Source organism: Malus domestica, chromosome 14, assembly GCF_042453785.1.
Source record: "Malus domestica chromosome 14, GDT2T_hap1".
Lineage (NCBI taxonomy): Eukaryota > Viridiplantae > Streptophyta > Magnoliopsida > Rosales > Rosaceae > Malus > Malus domestica.
In genome coordinates, this window is record NC_091674.1 from 17,056,819 (window position 1) to 17,080,108 (window position 23,290).

Here is a 23,290-nt window from a genome sequence, read left to right on the forward strand (position 1 = left end):
TAACCGATAATGTCAAGTCTAACCAACTCAGTTGTTAGCATGTATCTACAGTAAGTCCAGTTATACGATGAAGTTTGAAGAAGTTGATAACGGTAAATCCCACGAAGGGTAATTTCGTGATGTGAATAGGTAAATCCCACAAATGGTAAAAGAAGTTGTTAACGGTAAATACCACAAAGGGTAATTCCGTGATGTGAATAGGTAAATCCCACGAAGGGTAATCCTACATATATGTTGATTTTTTTTTTGTTGAAATTGTGAAGGCCGATGCCATTGTTAAGAGTAGTTTTTTGGTAAAATCCATAAAGGGTGATCCCGTGGTACTATAGGTAAGGCCTATGCCACACTATAGTTTGTTAATTTTTTGTTTTAAAGGTTGATGCCAATGTTAAATGAAGTTGTTGATGGTAAATCCCACGAAGGGTAATCCCGCAAGAAATTGTTAGAACTGGCATGAGGATGTGTTACAACTTTATAAGAGGTTGTTCTTTGTGAAGCTCTTGTCAAAGACAGCGGAATATTGGAATTTTTACATGTGTGCATCATAGTTCTTTTCTAAGATCTTGGTCTGTATGTTGTGGTGAGGTAGTGAATATATTTAAAGTGGAAGGGCATCTTGTTGCTATCTGCTTCATCCGCGGATGTGCGTCCTACTGAGCTTGAAGAATACTTTAGGGCAGATTAAGATGTGTCTGTTGTGGTTTCGTCTTCACTGTTGCTCTGTAGTTTGTATCTGTCATAAAAGTCGCCCTTGCTTGCTTGAGATTTCAAGTCGATCTCACTTCATTCTGATGCAGTTGAAGCCGTTGTGTGGCTTAATTTGTCTCTAGCATCCTAGTTTCTTTTCATTATATAAATTTGATTGTTATTTGTAATAGTCTTTTGGTTAGAACTACAAAATAGTTTTATAATGTCATTGTTGTCAAAGTTGTGGTGCATTACAGTGGATGTTATTGGTACATTGCTAGCTTACAAGGGGGAGCTTAGGGACTACTATTGCATGGCAGCCAAAGTTGTAGGGCTGGAATGCCTGACTACAAAAAAGTGCATGAAGGCTTCAAATATGCATATAAAGACATGGCCACCAAGTATCCATGTTTCGGGCATGGTGCAAAAATGGCCAACATCGTTTGGTGGAAACCTTGTGTCAGAGACTCCTTTATAAGGGTTGGATATCATTACGATGAGAAGGCATTTGAGAAAGTGTTTCGACGTATATATGTGTCGTTTGGTTCCTCTGCTCCTTATTCCATCTTTCTTGACTCTCAACCCTTCTAAGATGGGTCCATGAACAAGGTCTTAAAGTTGGAATTATTAGCAATGTAGAATACCTTTATCGAGATGTAATTCTTCCAAACTTGGGTATGCACCAGGGAACTGATTGGGATTTTCTCATTGTACATGTCGATGGTTCAACTATGTGTTCTATTGTCTGGTTTCATAGCAATGATTTCAGATATATTCTTCCAATCTCAAACTAGGTTTCCCCAGTTGAGATTGAGGGGGAGTATTAAGGGTACAAGTTAGTAATACAGTTAGTAAGTTTGTTAGTATTTGGTTAAAGTAGTTAGAATTTCTCTTATAAAAACAGAGTGTGTAATCTTCATTCAGTCAATTAATACAAATCTTATTTTCTCTCTCTCTCTCTCTCTCTCTCTCTCTCTCTCTCTAATATCTCTGTGTTCATCCTTTCTTCTTAATTTTCCCTTCAATTCCCAAATATTGCAATTTAGTTAACAGGAAGAAGCAAAAGCAGTTAGGTTTTGCTTTGCTTTTTGTGTAATTTGGTCATGAAACGGCCAATATGTACTGACATATTTGGGCTGGTTTTATTAAAACTTTTGAAAGATGGTTTTCAAACATCACAAGAAGAGACCAGTCCAAATCTTTGTTATGCTATATAAAGGGCTAGATTTTGCACATTTGCCCCCATTGTTTGTTACAATTAAAGGGTTCTCCATGTTTGACAAAAAAAAAGGGTGGGGGTTGGGTTCTCCATAAAAAAATTCTTTTAGTTAATAATCACAATAGTTTCCCTTTTTGTTTGTTGGCCAAACTTTTAGGTTTCTATAGTTGTTGGACTTTGATTAGGACAAATTGGTGAAGCTAGTTGATTAGGACATGTTGAAGACATACATCAACTTTATATTCATTCAATTTTTTGTAAGGATGTGCAATGTTTTCTCACATCAAAAAAATTAAGAAATTTTAAAATGACTTGTAAGGATTGAGTCAAATTGGTATTTTAGTTGTTGGGGGACTTTTAGGTCGAGGTAGACTTGGGCTTTGAGAACGTCCTTTTATCTCCCTTGGTACGGATTCGTAATAAGTCCTGGGATATCTTGAAAAAGTTAACTTGTCTTAGGAAATACCTCAGTAACATCAACGGCTCGAAGATCGCATGAATGATCAAGATAATGACTTGCTCAAGTGAAGATTGGTGTGGAGGCTAGAAGATTATCAGTTGACATAAGAGAGAAAGGGTTTGCATGGTTGCATGGCATTCTTAGCTGCATGATTTGGGCTTTCCTAGGGTGACATCAAGGCTTCTAGTGGTTGAGATGTTTGATGGAAGGTTGTGGGAATTACTAAGGTTGCATGGATGGTGATGCTTAAGGCCTGGAGTATGCTTCTAGGCTAACTGGAACTCTCTAGGCTTATTTACTAGGTGGTTCTCTCTTCTTGCATTTCTCTTATCTCTCTCTATGTTACTTTAATCTTCTCTTCTAATGGCTTCTCTCCCTCTTTTTGTATGTGAACGGTTCTTCTCTAGGCTTCAAGAAAATCTCCCTTTGTGGCTTGGTCTTCCCCTTCTTTCTCCCTAGCTATCATATTATTCCCATTTTGGTGTAAGATAACTGCACTGTTGAGACCTGCAGTTTTCTTTTTCTTGAGACGCGGCTTTACTAGGGCAGCATTTCACAGACGCTACTTTTGGTAGTGCACCTTATGGCTTTCACGTTTTGGTTGTCTGTGTAGGCTAAGAAGGGAAAGTCAGCATTAAATGCCTGATAACCTAAAAGTCTTCAATGACCTCGATTTGATATAGGCTTGATAACCTTCTGTAACCATCCACACCACAATCCACTTGACAAAACCTGAATATGTGACTTGGGCTTAGTATGGATAATGACTAAGGAAGCATGGCGTGATGAATAAGCATGAGCATGGCGTGAATATTCGGCTTAATCACTATGGCATGGCATGTTGGTAAGTATATTCCTCATCGATCTCGCGCCTTGGCATGTGTTTGGGCTTGAATGTAAGCTTTGCATGACAATTGGGTCTTGAGACTTGGTTGGATTGGTGTGTGATTTGGGCCCTAACATTAGCCCCCTTGATTATTTGGGCTATGAGACATCTTAAGTTGGCTAAATAATCAAACCAGGCCCAAGGGATTCCTTTTTAAACATGGGCTTCCTTATTGGACTCATCCTCTTCCCGCATGGTAGCTAATAATTAACTGCCATTATGCTCCCTTGCCTCTCGTGCACGTCCAATCATATGGAGAAACTATGGGTATTCCTCCACCTTCACTTGGTAACCGTTACAAACTGCTCTTCTCCCTAGGACAAATATTTAATTTGTCCTTGTTTTTCCTTCTTCTTCTTTAATTCTCATTCCTTCTTTAAATTTTTCTTAACTGTTTTTTTTTTCGAATTTCTCTCTGCTTTTTACGCTGGGTTGTGCCATCATATTCATGCTTTTCCATGCTTTGTGACAAGTCTTCCTCAAGTAAGGAAGTTCTTCCCTTCACCCTCTTTTAAATTTTCTTCTTCTTTTTGGCTTGTTTATTTGCCCTAATGATGAAATTAGGCACGCATCTCTCATTTTCGATTACACATCCCAAAGATTTAGGGGTTTCAGCATGGGCTCACAAGGGGTGCGGCTTTTTCTTCAGGAAATTGAACTTCACTCCTTAGGCAGTCTGTTGCTTCAAAATCTTGTGCGTTTGCTTTCTGTGATTTCTTTCCTGTTTTTCATGTATAATGTGCAATTGTCATTTAGCCCAGCTTGTTTTCATGTTGATGTGTGCTTGAGCAAGATAAACTATTGATTGCATCAATATTCTTGGCATGATTAGCTTGACTGCATATAGCCTATTTTTGCTTGGATATGTGCATAACATACTTTCCTTGACTTGATATTACAAGGCTTTGATAACATAGCATGTGTAGGGAAAGATGCATGTATTTTGCGTGATAGCATATAAGGAAAATAATCTCATGTTAAAGTCTTAGACACTTTCATGAAAGGGTTTGACTTTTATAAACGTACCATTTTGCTTTCCCAAGGCCCGCTTGCTTGCTTTCCCAGGGTAAATTCCTTGTTATGCCTTGCTTTGCCTCCTTGTATTTTTCTTTATGCATGTTACACTGGCCTGTAGTATCTATGGTTTGACGTTTGCTTTCCATAAGTGTGTTATGGCTGTGGAATCACCAAAGTGCTTAACTACAGTGGACAGGTCTTTCACTACTGAGGACCTTCTTCAATGAGGCAGACCGCCACCTCCTCTTGGTGCTTAGAACAAAGCTTTCAAGAAAGAGGAGCCCTCCTTAAACTCAATCCCTCTTATCAATCCCAAGCGTATTTTCCAATGCTGCATTAAGAATGGGTTGTTTCTCGCCATGCCGTTTCACTTTGAGTTCTCCTGCAATGAGGCCACTTGCTTGGCAGATTGAGTGGACTCTGAGCTTGGCTTTGCGAACTAGTGTGCGACCTTGACAAGGGCCAATATTTTGGACGTTGTCTTCATGACCAAGAAGTAGGTTGTTTGCCTCGAGCCCAAACTTCTTCACCACGTGGCTAGGATGTAAAGTATAGAGAAACATACTTTGAATTGTGCCTGGGGAGAGTTTACCCCCACTCTGGAAGATGTTGCCAATATTATGCATCTTCCGATTGCGGGTAATATAGATCCATTCAATTATGTTATTCCTCCTGCATATACTGACACTTTTGATGTTTTAAAGAAGGGTGCCTCTACTTATCCGAGCAATGCTCTCTGCTTTAATGAGTGAATCAAACACTTTTGGTAGAAGAAACAAGAACCAAATTGCCAGTTCGAGGCCATGTTGTTTTGTAACTAGGCTGCTTTATCTTCTGCGATAGTAAAGATACTTTCAGCCGCTAAGTAATTCATTGGGCCATGATGATTGCGTGTGCCTATGTGGTTCCACTGGCTTCGTTGTTCCTTGGGCTTTTCTACCATGAATTAGATTAGCTTCATAATTCTGATGAGCAGGTTGTGGGTAGTGCCTCATTGAAGAGTTTCCTCTGTGTTAGCTTTATGCAAATCTTCATATGGGAGCGTATTAAGGGTTTGAAGATAACCCTCTACCCTTCCGGTGCAACAAAGAGCTGTTATGTTATTGGCTTTTCCTCTTACTTGCCCATAAAGCTCCCTCTGGCTTGCAAGTGGTTCGGGAAGATTCCAGCAAAGAAGCAGGACTTCTTGGAGCTTTTAGATGACGTGAATAACTTTGTTTTCCATCCATACACGTTAGTCACTGAAAGTTTTGCCTCTGTGATGTTTTTTACTGATGGTGTTTGTGGTGATGATCCAAGTGTGATGTCGATTCCTTTTTCCGAGAATCTAGATTTTTCTTCGCTCACTGAAAAAGTCATTGGCTTTGCTGGCTCCTTCAATCCCCTTCCTATGAGAGGATAGCGAGGAAATGAGTGTTGTTTACTCCCCTTTCAAAATGCGATGTCAGCTAGGCTTTGACCAAGGTGTGCCATGATCTTCCCCAGCCAAAGCTAAGGCTTGTTTCAATCATTTATTTTGGAGTTATATGTATATACCTCTGGAATGTCTTCACCTTTTCTATTATGTCACAAGCCAGACCCAGGTAAGCCGTATCTTCAAAGGCTATGTTGCTTATTGGTTAAAGTGTTTCATTGTCATCCTCAAATTCCATGGTGATAAGCAGCCACGGTTATTTCCCAACATTGTCAGCCACCTCAGACTAGTGTTAGATCCTACAGCTACTGCTTCTGGATCGAAGCGCCGATGCTCTATTGCAACAGAGGAAAGCAATGTTTTTGGTGATTCTTCCAGAAGTACCAAGAAGAGTAAGGCATTTGGTGTTGGTGAAGGAAAACCTGCAGGTCAAGGGAAGAAAGCGGCTTTGGGTATATTTCTTGGCTTAACTTCTTTTGCTAATTTTCCCTTTGCATGTTTTTCCTTAATGCTTTATATGTTATGCCTTAAATGATGCAGTGAAGCACTTTAGGCCTCGAGTGGTGAAAGATGGTTTTCCCAACAGGAAGCTTGATGCTTCCCCCACCCCAAGGAAATCGAATATTCAAGGTTCCTCAGCGAAGCCAAGGATTGGTAATAGATCTTATTCCTTCGTTCTTTACTTTTGTTGATTTGCAATTGTATGCTAGCCATGGTTTTTGTTACAGCCAACGAAGCAACTCTTGTTGCCCTTGCTAGTAGAACCAGTAATGCTTCAACATTTTTTTTTTCCAGCACTCCCAAGCTTTATGAGTTCCTTGATATTACTGCCACAAGTGAGGAAGAATAAAGCACTGAAAAAACTAACGGCGATGAGGTAGCTGACGAAGGCTTGGATACTGTGGAAAGCAGCAATACAAGTATCGAGTCTGACCTTGGGAGTTGAGGACATCCTCAAGCTTCCTTAGGGAAGGACACGGAAGGTGAAGACAGTATCAGAGAACTAAGGGGCAAGGATGACAACAAAGCAGCAAAAGATGTTGATCTTGACGAAGTCAACGGATTTTTGAATGATGATGTTCAGGTAGAAGCGAAAGATACAGAGGCATGTATCCCTGTCCTTCGTTGATGCTTTCCCTTGTGTGAATTTGCTACTATCAACCTTCTCCTTAAGTCTTTGAATTTTGCTTAAGCTTGCATATGCATGTAGGAAGTAGCTAAACTTTGCCTAGCATGTTTTCTTCGTGTTTTTGCATGTGCATGTATAAGCATGTTGGTCTGTTGGAATTATGTATTGGATAGCTTCTGAGCTTCTGTAGGCTGTGTTGTTGTGTGTCTCCGCTTGTCGATTTATCCCCTTACTTGTGTATACTTTCATGCTTTCCTTGTAGGTGAATAATGGTGCTGCAGAGGCTACATGAGCTATTCAAGCCCTCAGTGACTTTCTTCCCAAGCCTACAGCTTTTCCTAAGGACATTTTTTCCTTTGATGAGCAGGCATCGATTGAAAAGTGAGCATCATGGCATGAGGCTCTCTGAAAGCTCAAGCATAATATCGTCAATGAAGCCAGGGTATTAAATTTGGTTGAGAAATTGATCTATTTAGGTGAAGCTTTCTTTTCCTAGGTTAACTTTAAGGAAGTAAAGGTCCGCTCCAGGCTAGCTGAGGCGCTATGCTGGTTATTCGATCGCGTCGGTGATGCAAATGTGAGCTTGATAGGTCTATCTTCTTTCACGCACATAGTGATTTTTTAAAAGCTTGGGACCTTGATTTGTGGCATGGAGCATACTTCCCCATTGGAAATAACAAAGCACAGGCTGCTATGTTGGCGGGATATAATTAACGATGTGGCAGCTTTGGGTGTACCAGTGGGTTCTCTAGTCGAGAAGCTAGGAGAGTTGTGCGATACCATGTTTGGGCTCCACCTTGAAAAAGAGAAGGGTGTCTTGGATCAATTCATCGAAGTTAACAAATTGATGCGTGTTCTCGAGCTGCAGCTTAAGGAACTAGAGGTTGAGAAACTCAAGTTAAAGAAGTTTGTCCGCGAGAGCTCTAAGGAAATAACAGCTTGCCTTCAACTTGCAGCGAATTAGTTGCATGTTGGCACCTCTAGATGTTCCTTCGAAAGGTGGTGTTCTAAGCTTAACTTATCACATTCTCATAACTGCACACTTTGTAATGACTGTTTACGTTTTCTTAACCCTTGGCTTCGGCAGAGCATGAACCTTGAGGTGTTGCAGTAACGTGCTATGAAGAAGATTGCTTTTCTTACTGCACCTTTACTTTCCATTGTAATTTCCTTTTAGACAGCTAGCTTATTACTTTTTGAACCCATAAGGTGGCTTTGCTTTGCGTTTTGCTTATTTACCTTTGGCTTTGGTTGCTGACATTGAATTTAAAATGATTCTTGTGATGTACTTAATCTTGCAATGTCATTGGCTTTCTTCTACTTCGAGTGCATGAAAATTTGCTGGATGAAATTCTGTTTAGGCTTTGAAACACAAGCTTGAGCTTTTGCTTGCTTTCCTAGGGGATATAATTGATCCTCCTGCTTGGCACTTTGTCAGTGAGTTTCCTTAAAGAAAGATGGAAAAGATGTCGTAGCTTCTGTAAGGAAGCAGAACATGTCAGGAAAGCTTCACTTGCTTAGCATTGATTGGCTTACTGATTTTAAAATCTTTTCCTTGCTTGGCTTGATTTTTGCAATGTTAAGCTTCACATTGATTTTGCATTGATAGGCTTTGGCATGTTGCGTGAGTATAGCTTTTAAAAAAGCTTTATTTGCTTGACTTAATGGTTTTGCATGGTGTGTTGGCTTAGCATGTTGAATGAGCATTGAACCTTTAAGCATCTTACATGACATTGATAGACTTGGCATATTGCATGAGTATAGCTCTAAAAAAAGCTTTATTTGCTTGACTCAATGGTTTTGCATGGCGTATTAGCTTGGCATGTTGCACGAGCATTGAACCATTGAGCAGCTTACATGAAATTGATAGGCTTAACATGTGGCATGAATATAGCTTTACCATGATTTGCCCCTTAGGGCAGCTTGCTAGGCGTGCATTTTCTTTATAGCCTTGGCATGATGACTGCTATAGCTTGTTTAGAAGAAATCCTTCTAGTTACTCTTGCCAATGTAAAGAAACGAATGTACCAAAGATTTTGACAAAATGCTCATTCATTTCATTAAAATTTGGGGTAAAATCAATCGTTCCATGGCTTTACAAGGCCTCATAGAGTAAGAAAATGATCATTGCATCGAAGGAGCTTGTTCTTCTAAGAGAAACATAAGTGTTTTAGCATTAATAAGGCTTTAGCCACTTTAAGTTGACAGGTTCCGTTAGCATACCTTCTTTGATCAAAGTCAAGTAGTAGTAACCGTTTTGATAGGCTTTCTTGACCACAAAAGGTCTTTCCCAATATGGGGCAAACTTCAAAGGTCCGGAGATCCGCCTTCTTATGTGCTCAGCTATTCTGAGGATAAGATCTCCTTCCTTGAAGTTGCATGGCTTAATTGTGCGGTTGTAGGATTTGGTAACCTGTTAGTGGTATAGGGCTGTTTTCCTAGCTGCTTCTGCCCTTTTTTTTTCCTCTAGTAACTCAAGGTCTTTCCACCTTTAGTCTGCGCATGCTGCAGCATCCCATTCCACATCGTTGATTATTGAAACTCTTTGTCGGTGGCATCATCATTTCCACGGGAGAAATAGCTTTGGACCTATACAAAAAATAGTAGGGAGAAAAACCTATAGCGTTCCTTGGAGTTGTACGATAGGCCCATAGGACGTCAGGGAGATGCATGCTCTAGCCCCCTGTGTAATTATGTACCATAAGACGTGGAGCGACAATCCTTGATCTTGTAAGCATCAAGCATGGCACTTACTTGTTTGTTTACAAAAAGTGTGTCGTTGTCATTCACTATCTTGTAAGATATCCCACATCAGCAAACGGCTCATTCCTTGATGAAATTATATATTACTGCTCATGTTGCTTTCTTAAGAGGGATTGCTTCCACCCACTTTGTGAAGTACTCAGTGGCTACTAAGATCCATATTTGACCTTCAGAAGCTGGGTTGATGGTTCTTATCAAATTGAGCCCCTAAGTATGGAATGGTCATAGGGTATGTATGTCTTGCAGTTGCGTTGGAGGCTTGTGGATTAAGTTTCAATAGAGTTGGCATGTATGGCTTCACTTGACCATGTTGTGCATGTCTTTCTTCATGGTTAGCTAACAGTATCCTAGGCTCAGTAGCTACTTGTGTAACTTTTTCCTTTCTTGGTGCCCGCCGCATTCTCCAACATGTAGTTCTTGCATGACTTGTGATGACTCGGATGGCCCAAGGCATCTCAAAGGTTCCCCATTGAATCTTTTTCGGTATAGAGTTACCCTATCCACAAAGTACCTATTGGTTGTCCCTTTTAGTTTACATGCATCTTTGACATTGCTTGGCAGTGTCCCATCGATGAAGAAGGTCAGGTCTAAAGACCTTCAATCATTAATGATGGAAATTGTAAATGCCTCTAATGGGGAAAGCGTTTTGCTGCACTTTGGACATTCAACTTGGATGCATGTGGCTTATTGCTTTATCTCTTACTAGTAATACCCTTTTCTTTGTGGTTAACGATAAAGACTTACTACTTGGTCGACTTCTCATGTGGCTTCATGGATTTTGTGCAATTGCCTTTGTGCTTTTTTTTGTCCAAGGCATCGGGTGAGCACTCCATTAGACAGGCGCTTGTAGAGTGTCCCAACAACATTAATGTAATCCTTAAGTTACTTGATGTTGAGCTCTCCACTTGGCTTGGAAAGTTCCAATTTGACAGTTTCCCTTCAATTGCCATCCTCCGACGTTTTCTCTAGAAAGGCTACATCAATGGCTAGGGCCTCCATTCTGATAACAGCAATGTTAAGTTGTTCTTTGACGAAGGTAAGCTTGGAGCCAAATGTGGCTACGACATCTGCATATATGTTGGTTGTGCCGGGAATATGTTCCAACACCACTTGTCCCTAAATTTACGTTTTTATTTATTTTAATCGAGGGGATTGACGAAAATTCCCTAGAGGCAATGACTTTGACTTCCATTGACCATCGTCTAGAGAAACGTATGACTTATTCTTTTGGCGTATTTTTGTATTACTCGTTGGTACAAACGCATAGGCGAAAGCCGTTTGCGAGTCCGGATTATAACGGTATAGTTACGGATGTTTGAAATTGGTTATTTATATTTTAGATTATAAAATGTTAAAACTCCCACCTTGTGGCAAGACTAACTAATCAGTGTCAAGGAAAGAAAAAGGCATCAGCCAATCAGGAAAAAAAAGGAATTTTCCCTATCCCTTCTGTCGACACTTACCCATGCAGACAAAATGGACTTCGACTCGGTTCTAATTTTGGTCATTTCCACCAATTTTTCAGGTGATTTTCACCTATCCCTCACTTGCAACCTATTCCACAACACTCCATCTTCCATCTCCACCTAAATTTGAAGATTTTTAGGCCCAAAATCGTGTAAAACCATGCTGGTGACCCATGAGGTTTTGACGGCGATTCCGCCGTTTCGGCAAGTCCCACCATCCACCACCACCCTTAATCAGCTCCCCTTTGACCGAGGAACAAGACCCAACCAGTTGTAGGGATGTTGGAACCCCAAGGAAGTCGAATTGAATAACACCCATTCTAGGGTTTCAAACATGTGCGTGCCAATTTAGGTCATTTCCCGGCCAAATTGGACTTGGCCACAAGTATAAAACTTGCTCTACTCATTGAAATTTACACTTCTGTGAAATTTGGTAATTTTTAGAAATAGTTAAATTTTTCCAGGGAGTCGAGGCAGTCGACCGCCGTGCACTGTGGTGTGTGGGCCAAGACCCCACCTGACTTTCCTAGGCTATTTTGGGTATAAATTCGCTAAGGTCTGCTACTTGGACATTTTGGGAATCGACAATCCGACTGTTGGATCGTCACCAAACCTTAGAATATTATAATACGTAATATTTGAGGATCATAGTAATTTATGGATCGGGAATCCAACGTACGGATCTTTTCGAATTAGATTTGTAAGTTCGTAAAATAAAACATCGGCGACCACTTAATTTTAGCAATTGCCGGAGATCCAACCGTTGGGTTGTTTCAAAACTTTAGGATGTTGTTCTAGAAGCTTATTGAAACTCTTAAGAAGTTACGGATCGGAAATCTGAGATACGGATCTTCCGGATCAAGATACGTAGGGTTGTGGACCCTACCGTCGACCTTTGATCGAAGGTTGACTTTTGGATAAGGGTTTTCAAATCATTTTAGAACGTCCTTGGGGATCTATTTTATGTAAGTTACGTGTTCTATCAATAAGAATTATGAGACATGATTTGATAATTGTTCTAGGCGACAATCGTTCGTACCGCCTTGATATTCATGCTAGGGAGTTGTAGCACATACTTTAGGTGAGTGAGTCATTTCCTTTTTATAGTATATATATGATTGATAGTTTCCAAAAATGCTTTTAAATTGATTTATGATATGGTTTAGTTTTACATTGCATCATGGCATATCCATATGCATATTACCTGCATATAATTGTTGTGAATGCTTGGAAATGTTAAGGTGAACACGGGACGCGCCGTCAAAGTAAGGTTATGTGGTAGATTGAAATGGTTGAATCATTTTGGTATGCACACATTTATTTAGAGCTCATAAAGGTTGCACCCCGGTATTAGTGCTCCCGCCCGGGGCTAGGGCCAGGCTTCATGTGATTGTTCACTTCCTACACCGCATGCTCACTTTGGATCCAAGTCTGGTGTCAGCCTGTCATATATACGACAATAGGTGATTTCGACTCATAGGTGACCCGCGATTTATAGCACAACTTTCACGTGATCGTAGCACTTGAGCGTACACATTTATACCCAGCCTATCATACAAGTCACACTAGGTGACTCTAATTTGTGTGTTAGCCTAGCTTGATAAGCTACAAGTCCATTCGTACAGGTGACTCCGACTAGCATGCTAGTTTAGAATGATTTCACACTTAGCTTACATTTATTATTGCGAACACGAAAATTTCCTGAAACGAAAGAGACAATAACAACGTGCACAAAATAATATTTGTATTTGATGATTTTGGGTTACAATCTCTCTCTATTTTGATCCTCTGATTCGATCTCCATAAGGTATTGATTTGTGGATGTTTCGTTGATCCAAGGGCCGTCGAGGCTTGATCTTGGATGAACTGTTGGAAGTTTCTTCAAGGGGCCGTGGGCTTGATCTGTGAAGGTGGATTTGAGCGGATCTTCAAGGAGCCATTGGGGCTTGATCTTGAGGATGAGTGTTTCTTCAAGGGCCATTAAGGCTTGATCTTGAATAACAGTGATGAACGGATCTTCAAGGGCTTTTGGGCTTGATCTTGAAGAACGGTTGAATGTGTGGATTTATTGATGTTGTTGATCCAAGGACCATTGGGGCTTGATCTTGGAAGAAAGATGAACGAAGAACGAAGAATACTTTCTTCAAGAGCCGTCGGGGCTTGATCTTGAGTTGGTGATTGTTGATCCAAGGGCCGTCGGGGCTTGATCTTGGAAGAACAATGAATGAAGAACGAAGAACACTTTCTTCAAGGGCCGTCAGGGCTTGATCTTGAATTGGTGATTGTTAATCCAAGGGTCGTCGGGGCTTGATCTTGGAAGAACGATGAACGAAGAACGAAGAACACTTTCTTCAAGGGCCGTCGGGGCTTGATCTTGAATTGGTGATTGTTAATCCAAGGGCCGTCGGGGCTTGATCTTGGAAGAACGATGAACGAAGAACGAAGAACGCTTTCTTGATTCTTCAGGAACCTAGATGCTTGAGAGCTTCGGAGTTTTAGAGTTTCAGAGCTTCAAGGTTTTTTGCCTAATATGAATTCCTCCCCCAAATGAAATGAAATTGGCTTCTATTTATAGAATTTTCCAAGGCCTAATTTTGAATATAATATTCCAGATAAAATAAGTCGTTTCTGCCATTTATTGACACGTGTCCTGTTTGATGACTTTTCCAACTCATTTCAATTTTTCGTCGAGTCATATGCTACGTGTAAAATTTATGTAATATATGAGCGTTGAAACTTTGATTTATCGGTCAACATTTATTTACCAAAATTTCGATGTCTACAAATGCCCCCACTTTAAGGCTTGTCGTATACATGTGCTTGTCACGTGTAGGAGATGCGTTTTGAAGTTCCTTAATGTAGATGTCGATCCAAGGGCTGTTGGGGCTTGATCTTGAATTGGACTGGAAATTTCTTCAAGGGCCGTTGAGGTTTGTTCTTGGACTTTGTTTGAAATTTCTTCAAGGGCCGTCGAGGCTTGATCTTGAAGGTTAAAATTGGACCATAAGAAGCTTCATGTGGTAGATGATCTTTGGCTTTGGTAGTGGATGAATTGGCACGTATTTGTTTTTGCGCTTTGTTGACTTTCCACAGTTTTGATCTTGAACTGGGTTGGAGGATTTTCTGGATTCCTCCAATTGTTGATTTTCCACAGCTTATTCTTGAACTGGATTTGATTCAAATATGGTGGACGCTTGATCTTGAATCGGACTTGTGATTTCCTCAAGGGCCGTCGAGGCTTGATCTTGAATTTGGCTGGAAGCTTCTTTAAGGGCCGTTAAGGCTTGATTCTTGAAGGTTGACTAGAACACATGGCAAGCATGCACGAGGTGAAGGTGACGACTTGTTGCTTTGTTGAATCTTTCTAATTCACACCTGAGCAGTTTGGTCAACGGTATGATCTTCAAGATTGATGGGCTCTTCTTCTAGTTAGTGACTTGATCTTTAAGGATTTGATTCAAGGGTGGTGAATCGGCACGTGCAGCCCACAACGCCTAGCGAGTCGACCCAAGAATTTAAGGGTTAAAATGAGTCCTCCACCCATAGTGATTGCAACCCTGATGATATGAGATACTTTTGATTTTAAAGAAGTAACGGATGAATCGGCACGTGCTTTGTTATGCTTGTCTCCACATGCTTCAATGTATCATTTTCCCTTGCCTTATTTGTTCTTCTAGCAGATGTGGTACCTTCTCTGGAAGCATAAGATGTTGAGATAATGGGTACCTCGAGAGTAGTGCTCGGTAAGCAATCAGGGAAGGGTTCCAAGCAGTTGGTTCCAGATCGGAATATTGATACCAAGTGCTGGCTGATTGCTTTCTTTCTCCTTGTCCCGCAGGTAAGAACAAGGATAAAGAAAATGACAGGGAGAAAGCATGATATGAAATACTCTTGCTTTCGAAGAAATGGTGACGATTTGACAGCGTTGCACAACGAGGCTTTGCTCTTCGGCGATGGTGTTGTCAATATGTTGTTAAAGCTTATCGAGCTCTTGGATTCAACTTAGACCCCTTATTCTCTCTAATTCTTCAACTCGGACTCATTCTGCTGAGTTGATTGTGCATGCCGCATTTCTTTATTTGTTCTCCAAGCAGATGTGGCAGCTTCTTGAGTTCCTCAACTTAGACTTCTTCTGCTGAGTTGACTGTGCAGGCTGCATTCTTCTCTTCTTGTTTCTTCTGCACGTTTTCTCCACGTGCTGCAAGGTATCATTTTCACTTGCCTTATCTGTTCTTCAGGCAAATGTGGCAGCTTTTTTGGAAGTACAGCAGCAGTGGGAGACGAGTACTCGAGAGCAATGCTAGGTAGGCAATCAGGGAAGGGTTTCCAAGCAGTCAGTTCCTTACCCGAGTTTGAGTGGAGGTTCCGGCATATTGTTTTCTTTATCCTTGTCTTTGTAGGTAAGAACAAGGATAAAGGAAAGGACAGGGAAAAAGCATGATATGAGATACTCTTGCTTTCTACCCTGGTGATATGAGATACTTTTGCTTTGGAGTCATTTGCTTGCAGAGGTACCCCAAGGAATAAGGAACATTGAGTGACTCGAGAGGCTTTGTTGGGAAAGCATTTTTGGAGATGAAGAAAGGTTCTATATGTCTGCCTTGCTATGGAGGGTGAAGGTGGACAGTTATAGGAAGTCCTTTAATCCCTATAGAGGTACTATTCTTTCACTCGTGTCGGCAACCATTGAGTGATTGATCAGTATGACTTCACGTGCTTTCTTCTTTATCAGAAATCTTCGACAAATTGTCCGTAATTTCCGCCAAGCTGAGTGTGCATGTGACAGGTGTTGACGAGGCTGAAAAAGACTGGCGCCTCTTCGATATCTGGGATCGGCGCTTCGACAAATTGCCCGTGATTTCCGCAAAGCTGAGTTTGCGTGTGATAGGTGCTGATGGGTCTGGAAAAGCAAGATGCCTCTCTGATTTCTGAGCTTGCCTCTTCGATTTTTGAATTGGCCTTTTCGAATTCTGAGCTCGCCTCTTCGATCTCTGAAATCCCGTCGAGTGCTGATTTTTTATAGAGGCATGCAGTTCGTTTCAAAGCACATTTGAATTTTTTGCTTGTAGATACTCCCTTCTTGCACTTCTTCAACACTTTGAAAATGTCTGGACCCTCCGACAGTCGTTTTGACTTGAATCTTAGTGAAGAGGCAGTCCCGCCTTCTCCAGACAACATATGGCGCCCATCCTTCATATCCCCTACTGGTCCTCTTACCGTCGGGGACTCGGTGATGAAGAATGATATGACCGTTGCGATGGTGGCCCGGAACCTTGTCACTCCCAAAGATAACAGACTGCTTTCCAAATGATCTGATAAGTTGGCTGTTAAGGATTCTCTGGCTCTCAATGTGCAGTGTGCAGGTTCTGTGTCTAATATGGCCCAACGCCTATTTGCTCGAACCCGTCAAGTTGAATCATTGGCGGTTGAAGTGATGAGTCTCAAACAGGAGAATAGAGGGCTCAAGCATGAGAATAAATAGTTACACAGGCTTGCGCATAACTATGCTACAAACATGAAGAGGAAGATTGACCAGATGCAAGAATCCGATGGTCAGATTTTACTTGATCATCAGAGGTTTGTGGGTTTGTTCCAACAGCATTTGCCTTCGTCTTTTTGGGCTGTACCGCGTAATGAAGCTCCAAATGATCAACCTCCGGCTTCTCTTCTTCCCGGAGTTCCGCCGAGTGATAAGGCACCATCTGATCAATGAAGGCCCCCTTATATTTGCTGCTTGCACATTTGTAAATTTTTAAATTTTTTTTTTTTTTTTTTTTGCATGTAGAATGCAATTTTATGTAATCTTTCTAGAGAAATAAAAATGGATTTTACTTCTCTCAATGCATTTTTTATTTTTTATTTTTTTTTAATTATGCACCACCTACTATTTTTTTTTTATATATTTTTCTTTTCAGATGGTGCAATCTGCACCATCCCTTTCTTCTTTTTTTTTTTTTTAATTTCTTTTTTTATTTATTTATTTTTTATTAAATCATGCACCACCCACTATTTTTTTTATATATATTTTTCTTTTCAGATGGTGCAATCCGCACCATCCCACCTATTATTTATATATTATTTTTTTATTTTTTCTCTTTTTCAAATGGTGTAATCCGCACCATCCCACCTATCATTTCTTATATATTATTTTTTTATTTTTTTATTTTTTATTTTTTATTTTTTTATTCTTTTTCATATGGTGCAATCCGCACCATCCCACCTATTATTTCTTATATATTATTTTTTTCATATGGTGCAATCCGCACCATTCCTGAAACCCCCCCCCCCCCTTTTTTTTTTTGGCCAACACCTTCTCTTTTTTTTCCTATATATATCCCTATATGGTGCTTTGGCAATGAGCGGAAGATGGAGCAGAGGGAGGATGCAGATGGTTGACATCGTGGTGCAGCAACAGCAAGCTTTTAGGTATGTTTTAGGCTTTTTTTTTTTTTTTTTTTTTTTTTTTGGACTTCATATATATATATATATATATATATATATATATATATATAATCTGTTTATGATGCTAGAATATATATATATATTCCTTCAATCGTCCCATCACCATCACTATTTGCGTCCTTTCAAGCCATATATATATATATATATGTATGTATGTGGAAGTTTTGAACGTCCCGTCACCATTATTATGTACACATTATATATATTTGTATATGGAACTTGGTTGCCGTGTCTTATATATATATATATATATGCATACACACCCATATATGCACACACATATAATACCATATAATGTGTCTATTTTTATGCACAGTGTGTTTGTGCCCTCACTGATGGATTTCTTTGCTGTGATGCCGGGAATCCTTAATTTAAAAAAAAAAGGTAGAGCATTATGCTGGGACCCTCATGAAGCTTTCAGAGGTGTGATTGTTGGTGGCGGAGTGAGCAAGTTACCTAGTGCTTGTGCCAGAGACTGCAACGGAGTTTCGTTGTGTAGTGCCTTTTGATTACAGTTTTCCTTCGGTGGTGTGCTGCCATGTGGTGCTGTGCAAGAGACTGCAGCGGGGCTTCGCTGTGTAATGCCTTTTGGTCACAGTTTTCTTTTGGCGATGACGTCGCCGTGCAGTGCAGGAAACTGTTTGCGTAGTCACTGCGCGGTTGCGTAGTGCGATTGTGTGGCATTTTGGTTTCTTTGCTACTGTAACGTGCTTTGAAGGACCGGCTTGTAGCTGCCACTTTGCCGTGCCTATTCAAGCTTTGTGGTTGAATTTTCCGTTGCAGTCATGGTGTTTCTTAAGTGCTTTAAAAACAACACCATCACCATTCTTGCGAAGGAAGGCGATCCACAAGATAGTGGAACGACATTGAAGCTTTATGCGCCACTGACTGGCCCTAAGGCACTTGTTCTTCCCATAAAAGACAACTCCATGCATAATAAGTCGTAGTCTTCTGAGGTATCTTGGGAGCTGGTAGACTCCGTTCGACCAACTACAAAGAGGAAGGTGTGTAGATCGAGGATTCTTATCTTGAACTCTTCGCACCATGATCGTGCCAACCTTTTGGTTAAGTCTAAGCTTCTTAGTGATCGTATCCGTAGCGGAGCTATAGCTTGGAATAGCACCCTGTCGACTACTGGAGGAGCCGCCTTCGTTGAGTTTTATTGGGAATGGCTTAAAGATGTCTTGAGCCGCTCCAAAGATGTACTTACCAACACAGGCCTTTATCATGCTATATACGCATCTTTGTTTAGTTATGATCGCCATCCTTCCGTCATTCGTGCATTCTTTGAGCATTGGTGTTCAGTGACCAACACGCTTCACACGGCTCGAGGGGAGATGTCGATTTCACTTAGGGATCTCCATAAGCTAGAGGGTCTGCCCATCCAGGGAAAATTTTATGACGAGGTTGTTCCTAGTGTGGAGGAGTTTTCTTGTCGCAACAGTCGAGGATTGCCTGCGAGCTGCCGCTATTTGTTCTCGGCGTACCATAAGTTTTTCCAAGAGGCCCCCGATAAGTCAGGCGTGAAGATTTCTTCGTGGATCCGGTTTTGGTATTAGGATGCCGTGAAGTACAAGAGGCCTTCGAAAAAAAATGGTCGTAACAAAACAACCAGGCCTAAGGGAGATTCTGATCCGTCAGGCGTCATTGGTCTAGCTGGGCGCCGTACCCCTAACGAGTTAAGAACATTTGAGGATCTTGGCGTGGCGTTAGAGCACTTGGAAGAATCTTACTTAGCTGCATTCTTAGCTTGTTGGCTTTGTAAGTTTGTCTTCCCTAAAGACGATGTCAACTTGATTCGTCCTGGAGTATTCAAAGTTGCTAGCAAGATGGCTACAGGTGAATCTTTTAGCCTTGCTATACCGATCTTAGCCAATATTTACGACGGCTTAAGAGTTGTTTCGGACTTGGCAAGCACTGAAGATCGTGATGCGGTACTTCCTTACCATTATGTGTACGGTTGGTTGGGTGAGTACTTTGGTACTCATTTTTCTTCGTCAACTTTAGACAAGTCTGGGCCTTCCGTAGTCAAGCTAGGACCTTTGATGACGAAGTATTCTGGCGTATTTTCTACGAAGAGTCTCGACGATCAGCAGACGCAAACATTATTTAGAAGTTATGAAGGATTGAAGATGGATCGCCTGGCGAGGTTTGGCACGGTGCGGCGAGATATCATAGATGATTCACATATCCACTTTTCAGACTTGTCTTACCTTATAAGTCTCCGCTCAGGGTATGTTTCTTTGCGGCAAAAAGACCGATGTATTATTCAGCCGTACAGTCCTCACCGTTTTAGTAGGCAATTTGGTTTTGTCCACAATGTGCCAGGCACGTTGAGGGAGAAAGCTCGATCAGAATCCTTGCAAGCCGTGTATATGCATTGAGAGTCGTGTACCCGTGCATGTACAAATGCTTCTATCACCCTGCCGACCAAGGACGAGTTCAAGAGTAATCCAGTAACCCGTGTTTACGTACGTTGGTGGTCAAAGGTATATTATGAGAATTTAGGGGCGGCAAGTGGTACCAATTCTTCCCATTCACATCATGATGTGTTAAAAGAGGGTTGTTTTGTGGTTCCTACACAGTTGGTACCTTTTGATTGTGCGAGTGTCACTCCTTTACGAGATAGACCTGTAGCTTTAGCTCCTCAACGCCCATGCTTGTCTCCTCGACATTCGGATGCTTTTGAAGAGGCAGGAGATGAAGGTGATTCGCACGAAGATGGATTTATTTTGCAGCAGCATCAACAAGTTTCAAACAAGCGACCACTTGAGGATGCTCAGGCTGACAGTGATGTCAATTTTCGTCATAAGAAGAAAAAAGTGTTTAGACCTCCTCAATTCGATGACCGTGCGCCATTTGAGAGAGATGTATGTACTTTATTTTCTCTCATTATTTCTTCTGCTTTTTTTATTTTGGCTTTTGTTTCTAACATCTTTCTTTGTTGTCTTTAGGTTGGGCCTTCCCCTCATTTTGATTTGGCAACTGCAGATGTTTATTCCTATTTGGAGATGCTATTTGTAGGCGGCCTACCTACAGACAGGGAGATCGGGGATCCGCCTGGTGTAGAGTTTGTTCCAAATCCGCCGAACTTCCCGAGTTTGCCATGTGTAAGTGGAGGTATGCAAGAACCTGTCATGCGTCCAACACCTTTGCCAGCTAGCTCTGAGATCTCTTTGAGAGGGCGAACCTTAGCGGTACTAAGCGACTCATCCATCGCATCAGTCTTGGTGCGACAATGGAGATCAAGGGCCATATTGAAGCTAGGATTTCTAAGTGTCCACTGGAAGACCTTACGTTGCTCAATGAGGATTTGTTGAAGTTTGTTTCTGTGATTGACAACCTTAACGTTGATTCCTCATCCTTGAAGATCAAGATTGCCGAACTTATAACTGCCTCGACTGAGTATTCTTCCTTGCGTGGTATTTTCTTAGAGAAGTTGAGTCCAGATGTTAGAGCTCATCAGCTAGCAACGATAAACTCGTCACTGGCTCAAGTCCGGTCTTTTCAGCAAGCTGTTTCAGGAAATTATCAAGTCACAGAGACTTCTTTAACTTCTGTCCAGAAGCGTCTAGATGCATTGGTGCGAGAGCGGGAGCAGTTGGTAATCGAAGCATCGCAACTTGAAAGTGTTCTTGCGGAGCAGGGAACTGCACTTTCTCAGTACCAAGAGGAGATTTCGCGCCTAGAACGAGAGAAAGGCATGGCTATGGAGTTACCCATCTTGTCTCCCACCGAGGTAGAGACTTTGAAGACTTTGGAAGGCTCGCTTGAAGAGCGCCTTCGTAGTTTTAAGGACATAGTTTTCAAGTAGTACCTTATGTTTGTTTTTTTTTTTTTAATAATAAGGCTTTGGAGCCGACTCTTTCTTCTAAAGAAATAAAGCACTTATGTTCTTGAATTTGCTCTTCAATCTTCAAAGTGTTATATATATATATTTTTTTTAGATGGTGTGACTGTACTTGAAGTTTTGATGCTTCAAGTTGCCTACGTACCCTCTGTTGGGGAGGGATCAAGTCATAACGTAGTTCAAATGAGTGATGAATTTAACAGTGATTTTGATGATGATTTTACCGTACACAGTTTATGCTCTTGCGGGCTAGGAGCTTTGGTTCATGTAGTTTAGGCTCGTGCGAACAAAGAGCATGAGTTGTCGCCTTTCAAGGGTAGTAGCGCTTCAAGAATCTGCCATTGATAAGGCCGATCTTCAAGCCGTCTTCCGCCATGATTAAGTAGGCGTCATTGGTGTAGACTTCTTGTATTACGTATGGTCAATCCCATTTTGACGTGAACTTGCTCTTTGTCTTGTGAGTTGTGATGATAGGCCTACGCAATGAAAGGACGAGATCTCCCATTTGAAAAGAACGAGGGAAACCTTTCTTGTTAAAGGCCTTGGAGAGTCGTGCTTGATAACACTCCAAGTGTTGCTGGGCTTCGAGTCTTTTCTCATCCAGCGCTTCCAGCTTTTGAAGGCGCAACTTTGCATTCCTTTCGTCAGTCAAGCCTTCTTGTATAGCCATCCTTAGCGAGGGGATTTGACTTTCGAGCGGTAGAACAGCTTCCACGCCATATACGAGAGAATAAGGTGTAGCTTGGGTAGGCGTTCTATATGTCGTCCTGTATGCCCAAAGTGCTTCGCCTATTCTTTCATGCCAGTCTTTCTTTGTTCTGCCGATTACCTTCTTCAAGAGGTTGCACAATGTCTTATTAAATGCTTTCGCAAGACCGTTGGTTGGAGAATTGTTTTTCGTTGTCAGTAACAATGTAGCGAGGCACACCATATCGGTGGATGATATGTTCCTTGATGAAAGGACGACAGTTTCCTTCTTGACTTCCTTCAGGGGTATGGCTTCAGCCCACTTGGAGAAGTAATCTGTTGCAGCCAGGATGTAAGCTTCTCCTGCAGATGACTTTGGCGCAATTGGTCCTACTACGTCTAATCCCCATGCATCGAATGGCCATGAAGTAGTTGTAGGGTGTAATGGTTCAGGCGGTTGATGTATGAAGTTGGCATGAAATTGGCAGGCTTGGCACCTTTTGGCGTGTTCTAGGCAGTCATTTACCATGCTTGGCCAGTAGTAACCTATTCTTTTGAGCTGGAAATGAAGCTTCGGTCTGAACTGATGCGCTCCACATATTCTTGAGTGTGCTTCTTCCATGACTTGATTGGCTTCTTCCTCGCCTAAGCATCTCAGAAGTACTCCTTCAAAAGATCGCCGGTAGAGTGTCCCTTTGTAATAGAGGAAGCGAAGCGCTCGTCGACGTACTTCAGAGCGGTGTTTTGGATCATTTGGGAGTATTCCATGCTCCAAGTAGTTGATCAGCGGCTGTCTCCATTCTTCAACGTTGACCAGAAGTATGGAAATAACGTTTGTAACACTTAGTACCATTTCAGTGACAGGCGGGATTACCCATCTTTGGCAGACTGGCACGTTTGTGGCTTCGTCTTCTGCTAACGTTATGCTCGAGGCTAGGTTGGCGAGAGCGTCTGCCATTTGATTCTCTTTTCTTGGCACGTGTTCTAGTGTTACGGCCTCAAATCTTTGTAGCAATTGCGTTGCCAGCCGGAAGTATGGGACGAGATCATATTTCCTAACCTCATATTCAGTCAAGGGTTGATTGATTATGAGCTTGGAGTCGCCATATATCTCAAGGGCTATGATTTCCATGTTGATTGCCATTTGGAGCCCGGTGATCAGTGCTTGGTACTCAGAGACGTTGTTGGAGCATAATTCGCTTAGTTGGAATGAATAAGGTAGTATTTGCCTTTGTGGCGACATGAATACT

At 41.5% G+C, this 23,290-nt stretch overlaps 1 pseudogene; it reads left to right on the forward strand.

The window, feature by feature from the left end:
• Positions 1 to 910: 910 nt before the first annotated feature.
• LOC114820900 (uncharacterized) lies at positions 911 to 5,671 on the forward strand (annotated as a pseudogene).
• Positions 5,672 to 23,290: the final 17,619 nt, after the last annotated feature.